Source organism: Lethenteron reissneri, unplaced genomic scaffold (genome assembly GCF_015708825.2).
Source record: "Lethenteron reissneri isolate LAM-NWPU_2019-01 unplaced genomic scaffold, ASM1570882v1 scaffold_140, whole genome shotgun sequence".
Taxonomy (NCBI): Eukaryota; Metazoa; Chordata; class Hyperoartia; order Petromyzontiformes; family Petromyzontidae; genus Lethenteron; species Lethenteron reissneri.
Window position 1 is genome coordinate 281,314 of NW_026891113.1, and position 21,351 is coordinate 302,664.

Below are 21,351 nucleotides of genomic sequence, written 5' to 3' on the forward strand. Positions count from 1 at the left end.
CGGTCCTCCAAGCATGGATACAAGGAGGAACCGTCGGACCCACGGGATTGACCACGAGGACAACCTCGACGACGCGGGCCAGCGGGCATCAGGGGGTGAGGAAGAGGAGCTGCCCACGGGGCAGGATCCACCGACGGCGCCGGTCGAGCGACGGGGGACTGACACCGTGCTTCGCGAGGCACACTCCCGTCTGGCGGAGCTGCTGCTCGCCGCCGCGTCCATCTTGGCGGAGATCAGCTCGTCGGGAGGAGCGGGGACGGCGGCCGACGTGCTACTGGGTCGCCCTGCAGATTCCCGCCAAAACGATTTGGCGATTCCCGCCATTTCATCCGCTCCAACTTTTGGCGGGAACGGCCATCACCACGTGGCAGCGGTTCTCCATGCGCGGCCGCTGACGTCACCAACGCGCGCGGCGGACCGCCATCACACACCCGCCACTGGGGCCGCCATCTTACACACCGACGGGGGGGCAGAGAGGAAGCACGAGGAGGAGGACGACTTTATCTTTCAGCAGCGCCTTCCCACGTTGTCAGCATTCAAGGCGGAAGGCGGGGATTGGAGCCAATTTCAGCGCAGATTTTTGGCGCATCAAGAGATGTCCGCCTGGTCCGACGCTACGGCACTGCGGGCACTGCCTGCCATGCTGGACGACAACGCGCTCGCGGCCTTCACGTCCGCACGCAGGTCGGACCGCTCCACGCTCAAGGATGCGCTGGCTCTCATGGCCAAAGTCTACGGTCCTCCCTCGGCGTGCCGCCATCATTTCTACGCAAGACGGAAGGCGGACACGGAGACCGTGCTCGCCTACCGCACGGCGTTGCTCGCTCTCGCTGACGCCGCGTTCCCTCGTATGGACGAGGAGGGCCAAGATGCGATGGTTTTGGAGCAGCTGCTCAAGTTGGCGCAGGACCTGGGGGTCCCCATCAACACGGCCGACGACACCGATATTTCTTCATTACGGGTCGCCACGAGCATGCAAGCGCACGAGGTCCTTCAACGAAAGCAGGGGGTCGTCTGCAACGCTGCCGTGGCCTCAACTCCGGGTCCGGTTGACACCGTGCCCCAAGTCGTCAGCCCACGAGAGGACGCGTTCATCGCGGGACGAGCGGGGGACTGGAGGTCGGGGGGTCGTTCGCCTCTGCGAGCGGCCCGCAAGCTGGAGCAACCGAGATCTCCGACTACTGTCATCACCTGCTATAACTGCGGCCTTCGTGGCCACGTGGCCTCCGGTTGCCGCGCCCCACGTCAGCGCGCCATGGGACCTCGGCTGGACGACGACCAAGGCCCCAAGTCATCACTGCAAACCCCGGCAAGTCGCGGCACCTCACATGCTTGGCCCGCATACTCGACACGTATGGGTCGTCGCGTTGCGACGAGGGAGAGCCGAGTAGAGTTCGGGGATTCGGTTCGGAGAGGGGGGTTCGGCCGGGACCGGGGAGACATTAAATGGTCGGAATTGGGGCACAGAATAGTGGCTGCCTCAGCGGGTTCATCCGTCGTTACCGGATCGATTGATGGGGTCGAGGTCAGGGTGTTAGTGGACACGGGGGCATCGGCGACTATTATTTCGGATCTCATTTATAATATTCTCCCGGTACAATGTCGTCCGCTTCTTCCGGTGGATGTGCCATTTTACGCCGCAAACGGGGAATCGTTGGGCATTATCGGTCAGATTAGGGCGTCCATTTGCATTGGTGATATCAAATTGTCGGGACCCGTTTTCGTTTCATCTTCCCTGGCGGTTCCTTGCCTATTGGGCACTGATTTTTTGGCGAAAATGCCCATCAAAATTCTCATTGATCAGCGTTGCATTGAACTACCATCGGGTCGCCGTATTTCATTTTGACGAGCCCTAATGTAATTCGGACGGCGTGCGCTACCATTCAGGCGTTAGCAACACAGACCGTGCACGTGCCCCCGGGTTCACAAATGTTGATTCCCCTCCGGTTACGGAAGCCATGGGGGAAGGAGGCCTCGGAACAGGCCATGCTTCTGGGTCCTTCTAATAGGGCTGTTGGAGGTCTCGATTTATCGGTGGCTCACACTTTGGTTGGGGCAGACAGGGATCCGTTTGTCATGGTTTTAAACGCTGGGGCGCGGCCGGCCGTCATTCAGCAGGGCACCGTGCTGGCTCACGCGGCACGGGTCCCTGCGGAGGAGAGGCTGGTTGCGCAGGCTGATCCGAGCCCCACGAATAGCGTACCATCAAAGGAGGACCTAGATTGGATTGATATGCTGTGCGCGGACTCTGACGATTTGTCAGCGCTACAGTTGGGTGCGTTGCGCGGGTTGCTGATTGAATTTTCGGATGTCTTCAGTAAACATAAGTATGATATCGGATGCACGGACCTGCTACGCCACCACATTGAAACGGGCGATGCGGCACCGGTCAGGCAAAATCCCTTCCGACTGAGTCCTGCTGAGAAGGAACATGTTCAGTCGGCAGTTAACGATATGCTGGAAGCCGACATTATTTCGCCTTCTTCCAGTCCTTGGGGAGCACCTATTGTGCTCGTTAAAAAGCAGGACGGGTCCCTGCGATTTTGCGTCGATTTCCGCCGCCTGAATAAGATCTCGGTGGCCGACGCGTATCCGCTCCCCAGGATGAACGAGTCTCTCGACGCATTGTCCGGTGCGCGATACTTTTCGACTCTTGATTTATTGTCCGGATTTTGGCAGTTGCCACTCGACGAGGAGTCTAAGCCTAAGACTGCATTCCGGACTCCAGGGGGCCTGTTTCAGTTTAACCGGTTACCCATGGGACTTCACTCCTCTCCTGCGACGTTTCAGCGTCTTATGGAATTGGTTTTGTCGGGCTTGCAGTGGGAGACGTGCCTCATTTACCTTGACGATGTCATTGTTTTCGGTAAAACGTTCGAAGAACACCTCCAGCGATTGAGAGGGGTGTTCTTGCGAATGCGATCGGCTAAATTAAAGTTTAAACCGGCCAAATGCCATCTTTTTCGTAAATCCGTGAGGTACTTGGGTCACATTGTCGACTCTTCGGGGATTTCTACCGATCCTGCGAAGACGGACTGTGTCAGTTCGTGGCCGACGCCCACGTCAGTGTCAGACGTGCGCAGTTTCATCGGTTTTGCTTCGTATTATCGCCGATTCGTTGAGCACTTCGCCACCATTGCAAAGCCCTTGCACGCTCTAACGGCAAAAGGAGTGAAGTTCCGGTGGGGACCGGAGGAGGAGGCTGCATTCTGCTCCCTCCGGGACGCCTTGGTAAGGGCCCCACCCTTGTGCTATCCGGACTTTGAGAGTCCCTTCTTGCTAGACACGGATGCTAGCAACACGGGCATTGGGGGAGTGCTGTCCCAAGTCGTTGGAGGGGTCGAACGGGTGGTCGCCTATGGTAGCAGGGTGTTGTCGCCGGCAGAGCAGCGCTACTGCGTCACCCGTCGTGAACTACTTGCCATTGTTTTTTTTGTACAACAATTCAGGCCATATCTCTATGGTCGTCATTTCACGGTCCGGACGGACCATGCGGCGCTCCAGTATTCATTACGGGTTGCCCAGCCCTCGGGCCAATTGTCGCGGTGGTTGGAAGTCCTCCAGGACTATCAGTTCACGACTACGTACCGTAAAGGGTTGCGACACACGAATGCCGATGCCCTGTCGCGGTTGTTGCCTTGTCACAAATGTGCGTGCTTATCGGGATCGGCGCGCTGTAAACCTCCGGTTACGGAAGGTAGGGAGGCGTTGGTTGCGACCGCGAGCACACCAATTGGGGATGGTCCCGCTACCCCAGGGGGTCAGGACTCGCTGCTCTCACTGTCGTTGATTGAGTGGGGCCGTCTCCAAATGGCGGACAGCTCCCTGCTGACATTGCGCCGAAAGACGGAGGGTTCCGAAGGTAGCCACGACCGAACTGGCTCCTACGAGCTTAAGCAGGGCCTGTTGATGAGATGGGACAGTTTGTCCCGACGGCATGCGATTGTGGTGCCTTCTGCTGTGAGGGGGAAGGTTGTCTTGGCCGCACACGAACGCCTCTTGCATTTGGGAGTTAACAAAACGCTTGCCCTGCTTCAGCGTGACTATTATTGGCCGGGAATGGGGGGTGACGTGGTGAATATTCTGAAGGGTTGTGTTGAGTGCGCCAGACGGAAACCACCGCCCGTGGCAGCTAATCCACCGCTGCAATCTATTCAGGTCTCGCGCACTAACGAGCTCGTTGCACTCGATATTCTGGGGCCCTTTCCGGTCACGCCTAGGGGTAATAAGTACCTGTTGGTGGGGGTCGAATATTTTACCCGGTGGCCTATGGCGTGGCCACTCGCCAACCAGTCGGCGGCGGCTGTGACGGACGCCTTAGTCCAGGGCTACGTCCTGGACAAGGGGGCTCCCGAACGCTTGCTGACTGACCAAGGGAAAAATTTTTCGAGTAAATTACTGCAGGAGGTGTGCGACCTGTTGGGTACCAAAAAGGTGCGTACCTCCCCGTACCACCCGCAGACGGACGGGATGGTGGAGAGGCTTAACAGGACATTGACCTCTATGCTGTGCCAGCAGGTGTGTGAGTCGCATGTTGATTGGGACCTGCAGGTCCCTGGGGTCCTTGCCGCGTATAGAATGGCCCCCCATGCAGCTACGGGGTTTTCCCCGTTTTTTTCTAATGTACGGTCGGGAAGCCGACCCGCCCATGGAAACGCAGCTGGGTCTGCCCGCACCACGAACTAATTCTAAATTGGCAGAGCATATTAAATTTAATATTCATAAACTGACAGAGGCAAGGGAGGCCGCACGGCTTAATTCGCGGGCTCGCCAAATTGCGAACGAGCGGTTGCGGGCACGGAAGGTGTCCGTGCACAATTGGGAACCAGGTGACAAGGCCTGGCTGCATTGCCCTCAGGCACCTTTGGCCACGTCGCCTAAATTGTTGAAGCCGTGGCGGGGACCCGTGGAGGTCGTGCGGGTGGCACGCCCCCAGTGCGTTCAGATAAAATGGGGGAAACGCCGTTGGTACGTCCACCCCTCCCGACTGAAACCGTTCTCGCCTCCGTATGGCCTCCCCTTGTGTCGTGAGGGCCGAGCATGTGACGTGACCGACGACCCTGAGAGGGAATTGTCCTTGCCTGCTCCTCACATGTCTCCGCCTGATCCGCTCCCAGGTGTCTCGGAACTGACTGCTGCCGACCACCGGCGGCCGGATCTTCACGGCGGGGCCGGTCCTTCCAGGCCCGACCCGTGCCGTCTAGAGCTGCCGGAGACACCGGACGGTCGCCAACGTCCCGTTCCATACGACGGACCGGCCAGACGGACTCGCGCTAGGTCGCGCTACTTTGTGTAACCTACCACGTGCGGAGTCGAGGCAGCCGGAGCGCCTCGGCACTGCGTGGGTCACGGTGACACTTGGCGCGTTCGTTTTACGGTGTTCGCTTTTATTGTGTTGTTCGTCGGGCTGTATATTGCTTCATATTTAAGGTTGTGTTATGTTGTTGTTGTTGTGTTACGGGGCACACTGGGATGTGGAGTTCTTTATTACTGCGTTGCGTTATGTTGTGTTGTAGGTTAACAGCCGGGCCGGCTGCAAGCTATGTGGGAGGGGGTGATGTAGAGGTGATACGCGCTGGGATTAAGGATCGTATGCACAGTGCGTGATGATTGGCTGTGTAGGTGGTGACGCGCGCTGACGGTGGAGGATCAGGGGTCAGCGCGGGGTCGTGGGTTACGGGGTACCGATTGGCTGTGGGCGGTGACGCGCTGAGAGAGAGTGCGTCGTGATTGGGTCATTAAGGAACGACGCTCACGTCGACGCCGCATCAGCTCCGTCCCTCGTGAGCAGGGGCTATAAAAGGGGATGCACACAGGCGTAAGGGCAGTGTGTAACCAGCGAAGAAGGAAGACGGGGATGAAGACCTAGAGCCCTGCGGTACCTAGCCCCGCTGTCCTAAGGGGACCGGGACTCTGTGTAACCCAGAGGCGAGTGTAGTGGGTGTAGCCATAGGGCTTACACGAGTCGAGTGTATTGTGTAGCCAGAGGCATAGGGCTTACACGAGTCGAGTATATTGTGTGTAGCCAGAGGCATAGGGTCTACACGAGTCAAGTGTATCGGGTGTAGCCAGAGGCCTAGAGCTTACACGAGATTAGTGGAGTGTGTCGGAGGAAGAAGAGAGACCACACGTTGTATTGTGATACCTAAAGGATTTAATAAAAGTGTGTTACCCGTCAAGAAGTTCCTGCCGTCAATTCCCATACTTCACATGGAGCAGATAAACTATTCACAGCGCCACGCACACACGGGCCAGAAGCCGTTCAGTTGCTCTGTGTGTGGGAAAGCATTTTCACTGAAATCAAATCTTAACACTCACCAGAAAACACACTCGGGCGAGAAGCCATTCAATTGCTCTGTGTGTGGGAAGGCATTTGCGGATAAATCAAATCTTAACAGTCACCAGAAGACACACTCGGGCGAAAAACCATTCAATTGCGCTGTGTGCGGGAAGGCATTTTCACGGAAATCAATTCTTATAGATCACCAAAAAACACACTCGGGCGAGAAGCCATTCAGGTGCTCTCTTTGTGGGAAGGCATTTGCATGGAAGTCAGCTCTTCACAGGCACCAGAAAACACACTCGGGTGAAAAGACATTTAATTGCTCTACGAGGGAGAGGACATGTTCACAGTCATCACCCCGAAACAAGCATCAAAGTGCTGAAATGAGTCCTGAAAAAAAATGCATCTTTCGAACCTATGCAGTTGGATCCTGAGAGATGGCTGAATGTAGTGGATGTAACGAGTCCTGACGACAATTCAACTTTCGATCCCATGAAGTTGGATCCGGAGAGATGGCTAGATGTAGTGGAGTTTCTGAAAACTCAAACGTATTGAGTACATCTGTTAACTGTTGCATTGTGTATATTCGCGTATCTAAGATATATTTTTTCAGTGATTTCCAGTACTCCGAGCTAGAGTGATGTTGTGAATGCTCTATAATGTGTTCAGATGAAAGCCTTCCTTTTAAGTTCCAGAAGTGTTCACATATTTCAGGATGACAACAATGTTATACTTCTATAGATGCGTTGCTTCGTCTGGTGGTTGTATCATCGGGACTGGTAAATGTGTGGTGTTTATGGTAGAAGGTGCCATGTCATCTTCTCACAGCTAATTGCGTGTTAAAGTTTATTCTAGACTTCGTCACGTTAAGGTGGTGCTTTGTAGTGCAATCGGATTACTTGTTGATGTGTTGTGAAGCGCAGTGGTTGTGTGGTGGTTCAATTTCTAATTTTACTCTCGTGGTTAAGTGGTTTTGTTGAGCTAAAGTTGGAGAAATACTGTGATCACAACTTTGCTCAATATTTTAAACATGTTCTTAATTTTCGATTTAAAGCTTTCGTGACTGCAGGGATTCATCTTCTTGGTTCTTTCAGGTAAAGTGACGTAGAATGGAAATAATAAAATAATAATATTTTATGATGTTTTATTTGTATTATTTTATTATTTCCATTCTACGTGACTTTACCGAAAGAACCAAGAAGATGTTCTTAAAAAATATTTTATCATTGTGTAATAAACAAAATAACTTAAAGTAATAGGTTTCAGAGTGTGCGTGGATTGCACGTTCGTTGTTCTTGTGTTTGATGGCTTGGACTTCTGGACGAATGGCTTCAGTCAAAAGGACGTCGATGGGGAAATCGACGTTTACGTGTTAGATTTTAAGAATATGTTTTAACTGTTGAATTCCTATTGGGAAATAATTTGCCTAGTTCCTTCCTGTTTGAGCATGCGTATGAATAAAGATTTCGATACGAGTATTAACGTGAATTTTCTTGCAGAACAATAAAGACCTGACATGTTAAAGATGACTAATCGCACCGTTATTGCTACAATGTTCATAGCGAACACGCGTGGAGGCGAGTTTCAGGTGAAGCATCTCCAGCACACAAGTTGACCCTCACCTGGCAGCATCGTGGCTGTCCGCTGATCACACTCATGACGTCACACTCATGACGTCACACGCACGAGCTGTAGGGGCGGGGCTCTGTCCGCTCAGTGGCGCTGTTTTCATTAATTTAGCACCACGAGCGGGGAGTCTCATCCCTGTAGTTCCCTGTTGTGGTGCCGCATTCATCACCACGTTGCCCCTCAATTCTTTGTACGACACAATATGAAAATAAGTTGTGTGTTCCACTACACATACTTACACGAGTACACATATACACTCCCTTGTACACACACCCACACACGAGTGGACATACACAGCGGTGGAGAAAAATGCACGAATGTGCATCCACCCCGCTTTGTACACACAAAGATAAAGATCCCCCGTATAGCCTTAACAGACTGTAGGGGCAAGTGCTGTTAGCGAGCACCTATGAAGGCCGCAACGGTACACGAGGGGGTGGGTGGCCAGCACCACGCCCGACCGCCTTTGTCTCCCCAGTGGCAATGTTTACACACCGCACCAGGTACTCATACACTTTTATTGATAATCGAAATGGTATCGCTTGTAAGCGTGTGTGAGCAATGTCTTTCTCCAACTTTAGCTCAACAAGACCACTTAACAACGAGAGTAAAATTACGAATTGAAACACCTCACAACCAATGCGCATCACACCACATCAACAAGTAATCCTATAGGACTACGAAGCACCACCTTAACGTGACAACGTTTGGAATAAACAAGACAGCACGCTCACATCATTTGCTGTGCAATAATTACAACACATGCCACCTTCTAGCATAAGCACCAGCCATTACAGCAGGGAACTGTAGCCATGTGTATGTACATGGGTGTGTACTTCTCTGTGGGTACATTCGTGAGCATGTGCACTCGTGTGTGTATTTACCCTCGTTCATGGACACGTGTGGGTCTGTACACGTGTGTATGTATGTACAATCGTGTGTGCTCGCATATTTGTGTGTGTGTTGAAACGCAATCTCTGAGCATGCACACTGCTGTATACGTGCACATGTGTTTATGTACATTGCTGTGTGCAATTACACTGTGCATGTATCTACACCCCGATGCATTTACACTCATTTGTGCATCTATAGATATGTGTTGTATGCATAGATGCACAAATGGGTGTATGCACTCGTGTATGCATGTGCACCCGTGTGTGTATGTACAAAGCGGTGTGTATGCACATTCGTGCATTTTTCTACAGCACTGTGTATGTCCACTCGTGTGTGGGTGTGTGTTCAAGGGAGTGTATATGTGTACTCGTGTAAGTATGTGTAGTGGAACACACAACTTACTTTCATATTGTGTCGTACAAATAATTGAGGGCAACATGGTGATGAATGCGGCACCACAACAGGGAACTACAGGGATGAGACTCCCCGCTCGTGGTGCTAAATTAATGAAAACAGCGCCACTGAGCGGACAGAGCCCCGCCCCTACAGCTCGTGCGTGTGACGTCATGAGTGTGACGTCATGAGTGTGATCAGCGGACAGCCACGATGCTGCCAGGTGAGGGTCAACTTGTGTGCTGGAGATGCTTCACCTGAAACTCGCCTCCACGCGTGTTCGCTATGAACATTGTAGCAATAAGGGACGATTAGTCATCTTTAACATGTCAGGTCTTTATTGTTCTGCAAGAAAATTAAAGTTAAAACGCGTAGAAACACATGCACACTCGTGTGTGAATGCACACAGCTGTATAGACAGTCGTGTTTATAAGCACACTTGTGTGTGTATGTCTACTCGTCCGTGCTTTTTTTAAGGAAGGATATGGTTGAAATAACGTACGATCAGTCATCTTTAAAAACAATTCAGGTCTTTATTAATCTAAAAGAAAATTCACGTTAACACTCGTATCGAAATCTTTATTAATACGCATGCTCAAACAGGAAGGAACTAGGCAGATGATTTCCCAATAGGAATTCAACAGTTAAAACATATTCTTAAAATCTAACACGTAAACGTCGATTTCCCCATTGACGTCCTTTTCGACTGAAGCCATTCGCCCAGAAGTCCAAGCCATCAAACACAAGAACAACGAACGTGCAATCCACGCACACTCTGAAACCTATTACTTTAAGTTATTTTGTTTATTACACAATGATAAAAAAACTAAAGAACATGTTTAAAATATTGAGCAAAGTTGTGATCACAGTATTTCTCCAACTTTAGCTCAACAAAACCACTTAACCACGAGAGAAAAATTAGAAATTGAACCACCACACAACCACTGCGCTTCACACCACATCAACAAGTAGTCCGATAGGACTACAAAGCACCACCTTAACGTGACGAAGTCTAGAATAAACTTTAACACGCAATTAGCTGTGAGAAGATGACATGGCACCTTCTACCATAAACACCAAACATTTACCAGTCCCGATGATACAACCATCAGACGAAGCAACGCATCTATAGAAGTATAACATTGTTGTCATCCTGAAATAAGTGAACACTTCTGGAACTTAAAAGGAATACGTTCATCTGAACACATTATAGAGCATTCACAACATCACTCTATTTCGATTTAAAGCTTTCGTGACTGCAGGGATCAATCTTCTTGGTTCTTTTGGTAAAGTCACGTAGAAGTGAAGTAATAAAATAATAAAAATAAAACATAATAAAATAATTTTCACGACGTTTCGGCCACAACGCAAGCAGCCATCTTCAGGTGAAGAATAGGTCTGTCAAGTAGACAGAGTCTGAATGACTACTTGACGGACCTGTTCTCCACCTGACGACGGCTGCTTGCGTTGTGGCCGAAACATCACTCTAGCTTGGAGTACTGGAAATCACGGAAATAATATTTCGTACCTTATTAACTGATCTAACAGAGACACAAACATGCACATTCCAGGACTTCAAGAGTTAACAGAAGTTCTCAAAACTTTGACTCTCCAGCCATTCCAGCAGCCATTTCTCAGTGTCCACCTGCATGGGGTCGAAAGAGGAATTGTCGGCAGGGCTCATTACATCCAGCAACCTCTCAGGATCCAACTGCATGAGGTCGAAAAAGGAATTGTTGTCAGGAGTCATGACATCCACTACATCTAGGGATCTCTCAGGATCCACCTGTATAGGATCAAAAGATGCATTTTTTTCAGGACTCATTGCAGCACTTTGCATTACACCTTTTGATTCCACTTCCCTATCATTGCGGATCTTCTGATGCTTGTTTCGTGGTGATGACCGTGAACATGTCCTCTCCCTCGGAGAGAAATTGATTCGCTTTTCACCTGAGTGTGTTTTCTGGTGACTGTGAAGATGTGATTTCTGTGAAAATGCCTTCCCACACACAGAGCAATTGAATGGCTTCTCGCCCGTGTGTGTTTTTTGATGACTCTGAAGATGTGATTTTCGTGCAAATGCATTCCCACACACAGAGCAATTGATTCGCTTTTCACCCGAGTGTGTTTTCTGGTGTCTGTTAAGATTTGATTTATCCACAAATACCTTTCCACAAATAGAGCAATTGAACGGCTTCTCGCCCGTGTGTGTTTTCTGGTGACTGTAAAGAATAGATTTCCAAGCAAATGCCTTCCCACAAACAGAGCACTTGAATGGCTTCTCGCCCGTGTGTGTTTTCTGGTGACTCTGAAGATGTGATTTCTGTGCAAATGCCTTCCCACACACAGCGCAATTGAATGGCTTCTCGCCTGTGTGTGTTTTCTGGTGAGTGTTAAGATGTGATTTCTGTGAAAATGCCTTCCCACACACAGAGCACTTGAATGGCTTCTCGCCTGTGTGTGTTTTCTGGTGAGTGTTAAGATGTGATTTCCGTGAAAATGCCTTCCCACACACAGAGCAATTGAACGGCTTCTTGCCCGTGTGTGCGTGGCGCTGTGGAAAGAGTATCTGCTCCATGTGAATGATTCTTCAGAGCAGAGTAACAGTCGCGGGTGTTGTTGAGCGTTAAAGGCACCCTCTAAGCTGCGTGGATGTCTGGCTCAAATCGCCAAGAAGCAAACTCTTACTAACGTCTAACCGACACACAGTAACGTCTCGTAAGTCGGGATATACGCGACTACCAGTTGTATCCACTAACAAAGACACTTACTTGTTGATGCACGACGTGTCGATGTTCCTGTAACCCGTCTGAAGAGATCGCCACGAACTCGCCAACCAGTCGCCAGGCAATCGTGCTCGCCAGGCTGGGTCTCGCAGGAGAAGGGTAATCTGCAGAGCGAGGAGTCGAGCGTCTATCCTCAGTGAAATCCCTCTCGAAATGGTCTTGAGGTCTGAATTTAAGCCCCTTATAACTCCCGTCTAGCATACAAATCTTTTGTTCTCGTCTTGGCCTATCATGGACTTTGCATTCAATTGTTAATTTTTACATTAACAATTCGCATATGTAGCAACATAGCTTAGCGAATTTGGCCATTGTAATTTAACCTTAATACGTATGTACATTATACTGCGTAATTGTACACTTCTGTTTGAATAATTACATACATCTCCATGCATAATTCCGTGCTTCCTGTGAATTAGCTAATATTCACCCGACAATGCCCTCTAAACTGCAGAGATTCATCTTAATGGTTCTGTCGGTAAAGGCACGTAGAAGGGAAGTAATAAACGAATAAAAAATAAACATAATAAAATAATTCTCACGACGGAAGAGATGGAGGACGAGACAAAGGAGGAGGTGGAGGAGGTGCAGGTGGTGGAGGTGGTGATGCAGGCTCGTGAAGGACGCTACTGGGCAGTTGGAGGCAGTCGCCCTCCAACAACAACGGAGGGCGGAGGAGCGACGCTCACAACAACGAGCGGAGCGCCGGGTGGCTAAAGCACAGCAAGTTGGTACAGTAGGGGGCACAGGTGGTGCATCAGCCAGTCATCTCGGTAATCTCGGTCAGTCGACCCGTGGCACCTGCTGGGTCTGCCCCGTGACCTCCTGCCAGCGGGCGTTCGACACTTCACGTGGTAGCCTCAAGGTGCACTTGGCCTGGCACAAGCGTCGTGGTGACGTCACCGCCACTTAGTGGCGAATGGCGGTTATTGTTGTTGTTGTTGTTGATGCAGGGAAAGAAGAGGAAGCGAGGGGGCCTTGCTCGCGTGGCGAGAGCGATCACCTCACTCCTCCGCCGCGTGCTGCTTTGTGGTGGCATGTCCACCACACAGTAGGGGTGGTTGTTGTGGTCGTGGATCGCTGCCAACCATGACCACTATCACCAGACTACCCACCCACCCCGTGACACATCCCAGGCACACACCCACACACCCCGTGATACACGTCACACACACACACCACATGGTTCCCCCCCGGAGAGACGGTGCCACTGGGACCACAGCTGTGGAAGGAATCTGAGCAGCAGATGCCAGGACTACAGTGGAGAACGACTGCTATCAAGACACCTCACACAACAAACACACACGGGACTAGCCTAAAAAAACTAGCCGGCCCCATCTTGGACTAATAGGTGCAAGTTAATACTGTTCTGAACCTGTTTAATAAACATATTTAAGGACACTCGTGTTGAGCATGGTGCTTTTAGCAAACGAGTGTGTTTTGTTATCATTTCTGTCATAAACTTTGAATAATCATCTGAATGGTTTAGCTTGAAAGCGTGGTTTATAATAACGTTACGCAAAAAAACAATCGTCATCTTTTAGTCTGTAACATACGACCTTCAGTGTGTATATACACCAATGTGCATGTGTTCAATATTTTGCCAGTTTTAAAATTTGTGACGAGTTTTTTTGCTAATTGCATTGACTATTGAGGGGTTACCAGCCCCTCGCACCCGTCCAAAGACCTCGTGGGCCTCTGTGGTGGCTACGAGCCTTCCCGCCGGGACATTGCTCACATCCAGCACAGCGTTACCGTCCAACACCGTCAATGAAGGAAGGGGTTGTTTTTACAAAACTTTGCTCGTGGCAGGGGATTGACAAACAACAGGGATTGCCTCCTGAGAAACAAAAAAATATAACCCGTAAAAACAAAGTGTTTCACTATAAATCCTTTATATGCGTGGCGGCTAGAGTCCTCTCGTCCTCTGGCTTGAGATGGCTGCCACCTATGGGTCAGATGATTGCCTGCCACCATTAAGCAATTGTTAATTAAATATAATAAAAATTTTCCTAAAAAGTGTTAAATTTTGGAAATATTTTTTTTCACGAAAATACATTGTCACGCACAACGAGTCTGTGTGCAAAATGTCAGCTCGATTGGATCACGGGAAGTGGGTTAAAAAACGACCGAAAGATTTGCACGGTCGTAAGCGCGCAAGCGAGTGAACTTAATATAAAGCATTTAAAAACGAATGAAGGGGGCGTGGGAGGGTGGCGTAAGGTGTGGAAAGCTGTAAGTCACAGGTATCAATCGAATTGGGTCAATGACACCAGCACACAAATGGTGGGTTCGTTTGGAATGATGTTGCATTGATGAAAGATGAAGTTCTCCGACGTTGAATTTTATGAACTTTACATTCAATTGTTATTTTTAGAATGTACAATCTGAATATCTAGCAATTAGCTTCGCTAATCTGGCTATTGAGCTTAAGTCTGAATACATATGTGCATCTCACCACATAATTCGCGTTCATTTGCTAATATTCACTCTGCAATGTGTGTACACGTGTATATTTACACTTGTTTTTGTGGATATGTACATGCGTGTATGTGTGTATAGGTATGTACACTAATTTGTTCGCACATTTATTTGTGATGTCAAATGCAATCCCTGTGTACGTACACTGCTGTGTATGTATACTCGTGTGTGTATGCGCACTCGTGTATGCATGTGCATCCGTGTGTGTATGTCCAAAGCTGGGTGTATGCACATTCGTGTATGTATCTACACCTCTGTGTATGTCCACTCGTGTGTGGGTGTGTGTACAAGGGAGTGTATACGTGTACTCGTGTATTATTGTTATAATAGTGTCGTACAAAGAATTGAGGGACAACGTGGTAATGAATGCGGCACCACAACAGGGAACTGTAGCCATGTGTATGTACATGGGTGTGTACTGCTGTGTGTGAACATTCGTGTGCATGTGCACTCGTGTGTGTATTTACACTCGTTCATGGACACGTGTGGGTCTGTACACGTGTGTATGTACAATCGTGTGTGCTCGCATATTTGTGTGTTTTGAAACGCAATCCCTGAGCATGCACTCTGCTGTATACGTGCACATGTGTTTATGTATATTGCTGCGTGCAATTACACTGTGCATGTATCTACACCCCGATGCATTTACACTCATTTGTGCATCTATACATATGTGTTGTATGTATAGATGCACAAATGGGTGTACGCACTCGTGTATGCATGTGCACCCGTGTGTGTATGTACAAAGCGGTGTGTATGCACATTCGTGCATTTTCCTACAGCACTGTGTATGTCCACTCGTGTGTGGGTGTGTGTACCCGTGTAAGTATGTGTAGTGGAACACACAACTTATTTTCATATTGTGTCGTACAAAGAATTGAGGGGCAACGTGGTGATGAATGCGGCACCACAACAGGGAACTACAGGGATGAGACTCCCCGCTCGTGGTGCTAAATTAATGAAAACAGCGCCACTGAGCAGACAGAGCCCCGCCCCTACAGCTCGTGCGTGTGACGTCATGAGTGTGACGTCATGAGTGTGATCAGCGGACAGCCACGATGCTGCCAGGTGAGGGTCAACTTGTGTGCTGGAGATGCTTCACCTGAAACTCGCCTCCACGCGTGTTCGCTATGAACATTGTAGCAATAAGGGACGATTAGTCATCTTTAACATGTCAGGTCGTTATTGTTCTGCAAGTAAATTAACCTTCTTGGTTCTTTCGGTAAAGTCAGGTAGAAGGGCAATAATAAAATAATAATAAAAACATAATAATTTAATAAAGTTATTTTATTCAGTTTTAAAATTAATATTTTATTATTTAATTAAAATAAAACATGATAAAATTATTTTATAACAAAGAATTAGTTTTATTTTTATTATTTCCCTTCTTCAATAAGGGACGATTAGTTATCTTTAAAAACAATTCAGGTCTTTATTAATCTGCAGGAAAATTCACGTTAATACTCGTATCGAAATCTTTATTAATACGCATGCTCAAACAGGAAGGAACTAGGCAGATGATTTCCCAATAGGAATTTAACAGTTAAAACATATTCAAAAAATCTAACACGTAAACGTCGATTTCCCAATTGACGTCCTTTTCGACTGAAGCCATTCGTCCAGAAGTCCAAGCCATCAAACACAAGAACAACGAACGTGCAATCCACGCACACTCTGAAACCTATTATTTTAAGTTATTTATTTATTACACAATGATAAAAAAAAATTAAGAACATGTTTAAAATATAGAGCAAAGTTGTGATCACAGTATTTCTCCAACTTTAGCTCAACAAAACCACTTAACCACGAGAGTAAAATTAGAAATTGAACCACCACACAACCACTGCGCTTCACAACACATCAACAAGTAGTCCGATAGGACTGCAAAGCACCACCTTAACGTGACGAAGTCTAGAATAAACTTTAACACGCAATTAGCTGTGTGAAGATGACATGGCACCTTCTACCGTAAACACCACACGTTTACCAGTCCCGATGAACAACCACCAGACGAAGCCACGCATCTATATAAGTATAACATTGTTGTCATCCTGAAATCAGTGAACACTTCTGGAACTTAAAAGGAAGGCTTTCATCTCAACACAGTATAGACCATTCACAACATCACTCTAGCTCGGAGTACTGGAAATCACTGAAAAAATATATCTAAGAGACACGAATATACACAGGGCAACAGTTAACAGATGTACTAAATACGTTTGAGTCTTCAGCCACTCCACTACATCCAGCCATCTCTCCGGATCCAACTTCATGGGGTCGAAAGAGGAATTGTCGTCAGCGCTGATTACATCCACTACATCTCGCCATCTTTCAGGATCCACCTGCATAGGTTCGAAAGATGCATTTTTTCAGGACTCATTGTAGCACTTTGAATTCTACATTTTGATTTCACTTCCCTATCATTGCGGATCTTCTGGTGCTTGTTTCGGGGTGATGGCCGTGAACATGTCCTCTCCCTCTGAGAGCAATGAAATGGCTTCTAGCCCGAGTGTGTTTTCTTGTGACTGAAGATTTTATTTCCGTGAAAATGCCTTCCCGCACACAGCGCAATTGAATGACTTCTCGTTCGTGTGTGTTTTCTGGTGTCTGTTTAGATGTGATTTCTCCGCAAATGCCTTCCCACAAACAGAGCAACTGAATGGCTTCTCGCTCGTGTGTGTTTTCTGGTGTCTGTTAAGATGTGATTTATGTGAAAATGCCTTCCCACACGCAGAGCATTTGAATGGCTTCTCGCCTGTGTGTGTTTTCTGGTGACTGTGAAGATATGATTTCTCTGCAAATGCCTTCAAACAAACAGAGCACTTGAATGGCTTCTCGCCCGTGTGTGTTTTCTGGTGTCTGTTAAGATGTGCTGACCGTGCAAATGCCTTCCCACACACAGAGCAATTGAACGGCTTCTCGCCCGAGTGTGTTTTCTGGTGAGTGTGAAGATTTGATTTCAGTGAAAATGCCTTCCCACACACAGAGCAATTGAACGGCTTCTCGCCCGTGTGTGCGTGGCGCTGTGGAGAGTTTATCTGCTCCATGTGACTGATTCTGAGTTAAAGGCACCCACTAAGCTGCGTGGATGTCTGTATCAAATCGCCAAAAAGCAAACTCTCACTACCGTCTAACCAACACACATTAACGTCTCGTAAGTCGGGCTACACGCGACTACCAGTTTTATCCACTAACGAAGACACTTACTTGTTGATGCACGGCGTGTCGATGTCCCTGTAACCCGTCTGAAGAGATCGCCACGAACTCTCCCAGTCGCCAGGCAATCGTGCTCGCCAGGCTGGGTCTCGCAGGAGAAGGGTAATCTGCAGAGCGAGGAGTCGAGCGTCTATCCTCAGTGAAATCCCTCTCGAAATAGTCTTCAGGACTGATTTTAAGCCCCTTATAACTCCCCTCGAGCATTCAAATCCTTTGTTCTCGTCTTGGATTATCATAGACTTTGCATTCAATTGTTAATTTTTACATTAACAATTCGCATATGTAGCAACATAGCTTAGCGAATCCGGCCATTGTAATTTAACCTTAATACATATGCATATCTCACTGCATAATTGTACCCTTCCGTTTAAATAAAGATCTACATATCCATGCATAATTCCGTGCTTCCTGTGAATTTGCTAATATTCACCCGACAAAGTCCTCTAAACTGCGGGGATTCATCCTCATGGTTCTTTCGGTAAAGTCACGTAGAAGGGAAGAAATAAAATAATAAAAATAAAACATAATAAAATAATTCTCACGATGGAAGAGATGGAGGACGAGACAAAGGAGGAGGTGGAGGAGGTGCAGGTGGTGGAGGTGGTGATGCAGGCTCGTGAAGGACGCTACTGGGCAGTTGGAGGCAGTCGCCCTCCAACAACAACGGAGGGCGGAGGAGCGACGCTCACAACAACGAGCGGAGCGCCGGGTGGCTAAAGCACAGCAAGTTGGTACAGTAGGGGGCACAGGTGGTGCATCAGCCAGTCATCTCGGTCATCTCGGTCAGTCGACCCGTGGCACCTGCTGGGTCTGCCCCGTGACCTCCTGCCAGCGGGCGTTCGACACTTCACGTGGTAGCCTCAAGGTGCACTTGGCCTGGCACAAGCGTCGTGGTGACGTCACCGCCACTTAGTGGCGAATGGCGGTTATTGTTGTTGTTGATGCAGGGAAAAAGAGGAAGCGAGGGGGCCTTGCTCGCGTGGCGAGAGCGATCACCTCACTCCTCCGCCGCGTGCTGCTTTGTGGTGGCATGGCCACCACACAGTAGGGGTGGTTGTTGTGGTCGTGGATCGCTGCCAACCATGACCACTATCACCAGACTACCCACCCACCCCGTGACACATCCCAGGCACACACCCACACTCCCCGTGATACACGTCACACACACACACCACATGGTTCCCCGGAGAGACGGTGCCACTGGGACCACAGCTGTGGAAGGAATCTGAGCAGCAGATGCCAGGACTACAGTGGAGAACGACTGCTATCAAGACACCTCACACAACAAACACACACAGGACTAGCCAAAAAAAACTAGCCGGCCCCATCTTGGACTAATAGGTGCAAGTTAATACTGTTCTGAACCTGTTTAATAAACATATTTAAGGACACTCGTGTTAGCAAACGAGTGTGTTTTGTTATAATTTCTGTCATAAACTTTGAATAATCATCTGAATGGTTTAGCTTGAAAGCGTGGTTTATAATAACGTTACGCAAAAAAAAGATCGTCATCTTCTAGTCTGTAACATACGACCTTCGGTGTGTAAATACACCAGTGTGTTTGTGTTCAATATTTTGCACGTGTTTAAAATTTGCGACGAGTTTTTTTTTTATACAGCTGTCTTGGCTGTGATGGTACCACCTGAAGACGGAAGCTTGTGTTGCCTCTGAAACGTCGTGATTTTTATTTTATTTTACTTTTTAATGTGTTTTACCTACGTGACCTTACCGAAAAAACCTAAGAATACGAGTTGTTTTGCTAATTTCATTGACTATTGAGGTGTTACCAGCCCCTCGCACCCGTCCAAAGACCTCGTGGGACGCTGTGGTGGCTACGAGCCTTACCTCCGGGACATTGCTCACATCCACCACAGCGTTACCGTCCAACACCGTCAATGAAGGAAGGGGGTTGTTTTTTCAAAACTTTACTCGTGGCTGGGGATTGACAAACAACAGGGATTGCTTTCTTCTGATTAACAAAAAAACGAATGAAGGGGGCGTGGGAGCGTGGCGTAAGGTGTGGAAAGCTGTAAGTCACAGGTATCAATCGAATTGGGTCAATGACACCAGCACACAAATGCTGGGGTCGTTTGGAATGGTGTTGCATTGATGAAAGATGAAGTTTTCCGACGTTGAATTTCATGAACTTTACATTCAATTGTTATTTTTGGAATTTCCAATCTGCATATCTAGCAATTAGCTTCGCTAATCTGGCTATTGAGCTTAAGTCTGAATACATATGTGCATCTCACCACATAATTCGCGTTCATTTGCTAATATTCACTCTGCAATGTGTGTACACGTGTATATTTACACTTGTTTTTGTGGATATGTACATGCGTGTATATGTGTATAGGTATGTACACTAATTTGTTCGCACATTTATTTGTGATGTCAAACGCAATCCCTGTGTACGTACACTGCCGTGTATGTATACTCGTGTGTGTATGCGCACTCGTGTATGCATGTGCACCCGTGTGTGTATGTACAAAGCTGTGTGTATGCACATTCGTGTATGTATCTACAGCTCTGTGTATGTCCACTCGTGTGTGGGTGCGTGTACAAGGGAGTGTATGTGTGTACTCGTGTGTTATTGTTATAATATTGTGTCGTACCAAGAATTGAGGGGCAACGTGGTAATGAATGCGGTACCACAACAGGGAACTGTAGCCATGTGTATGTACATGGGTGTGTACTGCTGTGCGTGTACATTCGTGTATGTATTTACACTCGTTCATGGACACGTGTGGGTCTGTACACGTGTGTGTATGTATGTACAATCGTGCGTGCTCGCACATTTGTGTGTGTATTGCCCCTACAGTCTGTTGAGGCTATACGGGGGATCTTTATCTTTGTGTGTACAAAGCGGGGTGGATGCACATTCGTGCATTTTTCTACACCGCTGTGTATGTCCACTTATGTGTACAAGGGAGTGTGTATGTGTACCCGTGTAAGTATGTGTAGTGGAACAGACAACTTATTTTCATATCGTGTCGTACAAATAATTGAGGGGCAACGTGGTGATGAATGCGGCACCACAACAGGGAACTACAGGGATGAGACTCCCGCTCGTGGTGCTAAATTAATGAAAACAGCGCCACTGAGCGGACAGAGCCCCGCCCCTACAGCTCGTGCGTGTGACGTCATGAGTGTGACGTCATGAGTGTGATCAGCGGACAGCCACGATGCTGCCAGGTGAGGGTCAACTTGTGTGCTGGAGATGCTTCACCTGAAACTCGCCTCCACACGTGTTCGCTATGAACATTGTAGCAATAAGGGACGATTAGTCATGTTTAACATGTCAGGTCTTTATTGTTCTGCAAGTAAATTAACCTTCTTGGTTCTTTCGGTAAAGTAACGAAGAAGGGAAATAATAAAATAATAAAAATAAAACATAATACAATTATTTTATTATGTTTTATTTTCTTCTTCATCTTCTTGGTTCTTTCGGTAAAGTCACATAGAAGGGAAATAATAAAAATAATTTTATAAAGTAATTTTATTATGTTTTTAATTATTATTTTTTATTATTTAATAAAAATAAAACATAATAAAAAAACATTTATAAAAAAATGTATTGTTTTATTTTTATTATTTTATCATTTCTCTTCTTCAATAAGGGACGATTAGTCATTTTTACATGTCAGGTCTTTATTGTTCTGCAAGTAAATT

General features: G+C 47.8%; 1 pseudogene; it reads right to left on the reverse strand.

The window, feature by feature from the left end:
* The window catches only part of LOC133362195 (uncharacterized), a 426,135-nt pseudogene that overhangs the window by 236,079 nt on the left and 168,705 nt on the right, over positions 1 to 21,351 (reverse strand).